Consider the following 3,780-nt stretch of genomic DNA (forward strand, 5'->3'; position numbering starts at 1 on the left):
CCAGCACCGGCTGGAGAAACAGCTGCCGAGGTACCGGACCTCCCAAAATCCTGCTGCTGCACAGACAAAGAGGAGACCCGGCCTCTCCCTCCTGCTCCCTCCCTCCGCCTTGGCCCCCGCTCCTGCCTGGGCTGCCTCCCCTCCCGGCCCCGCACCCCGCTGCAGGGACAGGGCTCTGCAGAAGGAGGTCCTGGGAGCCCCCAAGCATGCGAAGGGACCATCCCTTGGCTGGGCTGGCAGCAGGACCAGGGAGCCCCAAGAAACTGTCGCTGTATCAGAGCAAAGCCCTGTGGCCAAAAAAAAAAAAAAAATAGGCTGGGATGGAAAAGCTGACATCAATCATTTGGCTTTCTGGTGTTGTTACGAATGCTCCGCTTGGGTGTCGTAAAACACCCGTCTTTCCTTCGAGGGTGGGAGTAGCCAGGCTGCCTTCCCATACTGCGTTGCAGCAGCACCTCCTCGCTGTCCCTGTGCCCAGCACTGTCCCTGCCTCAGCCAGAGGACACTTGGTCACCCTGAGCTCGGTGGGAAGAGATGTTCAGTGGCCCAGTGAGGAGCAGCTCAAGGCATGGATCTGAAATGACACCCACAGCACATCAGGACCTGTAGTTTGACACATGAGCAGCCCAGCCACCAGCAGCAGACGTGGTGCCCTCTCCAAGGAGACCATCCAACCTGCAGTCCCAACGGAGCATGGCCAGAGACTGCCCGTCCCCTCCTCTGGTGTGTCCATCTGCCCACTCCCAGCACCTTCCCCGTGCCTGTCTGGTGCTACCCGGCCACTGCTTCCCACATGCAGCTCCTTCCCTGTGCTCTGCAGTGCCCACCGACGTATCTATAATTGATCTCACAGAAACCCCAGCTCTGCTCACAGTGTGCCGATGCTATCGAAACCGTAATGGGATTTTGATGTTCAGCTGGGACAGGGCAGAGAAGAGTCTGCCAAACGCCACGGTTTGCTCTGCACATCGTACAGCCACAGGCGCCCGTTAAACGTGCAGCTCTCGGGTCCCCACCTCTCTCCCGATAAGCCCAGCAGCTCCCTTCTCTCCCTGCCCAAGTCCATGTGTGACTGGGGAGGAGCACGGAGATGGGTTTGGGCATGGTGCTTCGTGCAGAGCCCCTCAGTTGCTCAAGAGCACTCCCAGAGTCTGCTTTGGACATCTACAGGGGCAGGAGAACGTCTACAGGGGCAGGAGAACATCTGCAGGGGCAGGAGAACATCTGCAGGAGCAGGAGAACATCTACAGGGGCAGGAGAACATCTACAGGGCAGAAGACCTCTGGCTGCTGAGGGAGCTCAGGGGCCAGGATCAGACGTGCCCAGGCTGTGTCCAGGGTGAGCCTGGCACTGAACCCCCTGTGAACATGTCCCACCCTGGGCCGTTTGCACCTCACCAGGAAAATGCTGCAGACAGCTCGATCCCTCCCACTCCACCACCTCGGGGTGCCTGCACTCCTGGTCCCCTCACCCCAGAAACATTTCAGCCCATGCCAAGGTCCAGGGCACAAACTGAAGTAAAAACAGCCCCAGTATTTTGGGAGGTGACTGCAGATCGGTGGCACGCACCATGGCTACACACACGTCTGTCCCTCCGAGATCTGCACGGAGGGCACCAGCAATAGGCCAGCACCCCTGGACCTGGTGGCTCTGAGGACCCAGAGGTAACGCAGAGCCTCTGCAATGGATGGATGAGCCTACGGCAAGAATTGAGGAGCTGGGGAAGAAGCCAGCATACACACAGGTGCTCCTCTCCCACCCCTGCCCCAGGAGGTCACTCCTAGGTACTCATGCAGACCCCAGCTGCAAAACCCAACTGCCACCATTGGCACAGCCCATCGGCGGCACCGTGAATCCACAGAGCGAGCCCGACGGCGAGCGGTTACCTCTGCAGACGGTCCCGTTTTCCACTGACTCGTAGCCTGCCCGGCACATGCAGCGGCCGATAGGCACCAGCCACTCGCCATCCCCGTTGCAGTACAGCTTGATCGGCACGTCCACCTCCTCTGCGTTGGTGATGCACGTCCCCCGGGCTGCCACCAGCGAGGTGCTCTCCGCTCCCGAGAGGGTTTCTTGGAAGACGGCCCCATTCTGGATCACGCGGGGACACTTGCGGTAGAAGACGCGGACAGCAATCAAGGACATGCAGCCTCCATAGTCCTGGAAGGCCAGGTAGAAACCATTCTTGGAGACAGGCCCAAAACTGCGCACCTCGGTGTTAATCTTCATCACCCGTCCACCTAGGTCCACCTGAGAGAAGCTCTCGTCAGCAGCAATCGTGTCCACCTTCATCCAAGGATTCTCCATCCAGTTAGGAAAAGTCTTGGTGGCCGAGTCAAAGTCCGACTCAAAATAGTAGAGGTTAAAAGTCTCCTTACAGGAGCCTGGGACATTAGGGATGCTGCTGCAGTCCCGGACAGAAAATTTCATCTCCACATGGATGCGGTGTGCTCCTCGCCTCCGGATGTACTTGGTCCGGAGCCAGTTGTTTTGGCTGGATTCAAAGACGTTGCACACCTGGTAAGTGCGAATCGTGTTCATGTTCTCGTCGTACCCACTCACTTCTTCCCACTGCAGATGGGACACAGAAAATCAGGGGGTTGCACCGAACTGATGTTCCCCACCCACCTGCCTCTTCCCAGCCCCACCGCACACCAAGGCTCTGCCAGTACCAGCTGCACCATGCTGTGCCCACCCCATCACACCAGCAGCCCCACTGGTGCCCAGTGCCTCGCCCCGGCACAGCTCCAGCACCACCCTGCACCCCGTACCTACACACCTCTGTCCTGCTCCAGCAGGGTTTGACCCACACCGCACACGGATAGGCTCTGCGCCGTGGGGACAAGGTGGCCAAGCCCTCAGCAGAGCTCCAGACCATCTCACTGCGAGCGCTGCGCTCCGTGCCCGGATTTAGGGCAAAGCCGGGTGGTAGGGCACGGTGCGGCCACGCAGCTCTGCAGGCAGTAATGGCTTTAGCAGGGGCTCCTGCCCGCGGCTGCACTGCGCGGCAGCGCCTGACAGCAAGGAACACAATGCCTTTAGCAGATGTGTTCCCACTGGTGCCGCTACGGTTACAGACGTGGCAGACAGGACCCGCTTTCTCAGCAAAGCGTAACGCGGCCGTAAAACCTCCTCGCCGGCTGCAGCCTGAGCACCGGTGCAGGAGGCTGGCTGCGCAATGGGCCGGTAGCCAGCAGCCTCTCCCCAGAAGCAGGAGGGAAGGTTCATGGGAGCTTGGCTGACCCCACTGCATACCCAGAGAGATGCTGGGGCAGATCCCACTGGGAGCCTCATCCCTGCCCCTTCAAGGGCCAACGCGCTTTGAGGTCCCTCCTGCAGGTGTGCACAAGTCCCAGCCCCAACTGTCCTAAACTGGATCTATGGGATGTCCTACGAGCAGTGGCCTTGACAGCAGCATCTTTCTCAGCAAGACAGGTCACAGATGATGTATTTCCCCATGGGAAGCTCAGCCAAGCTCCCCCCAGCCGACTAACAGCTGACTGCCAGCTCTCAAGGAGTCTCTGCAGAGCCTGGGGCTGCTGTGACACCTCCTGGCCCTGTCCAGTTCCCTGACTTTTCCCCAGGCTCTTTTCTTCCAAATCATAGAATCATAGAATGATGAAGGTTGGAAAAGACCTCAAGGATCATCAAGTCCAACCCAACCCCACCCAACCCACTAACCCATGTCCCCAAGCCCCACATCCACACGGTTCTTGGCCCCCTCCAGGGATGGTGACTCCACCACTTCCCTGGGCTGCCTGTTCCAATGCCTGATCAATC

General features: G+C 59.4%; 1 pseudogene across 1 annotated transcript; it reads right to left on the minus strand.

Moving 5' to 3' along the window:
- Positions 1-1,788: 1,788 nt before the first annotated feature.
- LOC104463164 lies at positions 1,789-2,571 on the minus strand (annotated as a pseudogene). Its single transcript, XR_727563.1, has one exon. The product of XR_727563.1 is annotated as an ephrin type-B receptor 2 pseudogene (transcript).
- Positions 2,572-3,780: the final 1,209 nt, after the last annotated feature.

The sequence above is a fragment of the Pterocles gutturalis genome, unplaced genomic scaffold (assembly GCF_000699245.1).
Source record: "Pterocles gutturalis isolate BGI_N339 unplaced genomic scaffold, ASM69924v1 scaffold38221, whole genome shotgun sequence".
NCBI lineage: Eukaryota > Metazoa > Chordata > Aves > Pterocliformes > Pteroclidae > Pterocles > Pterocles gutturalis.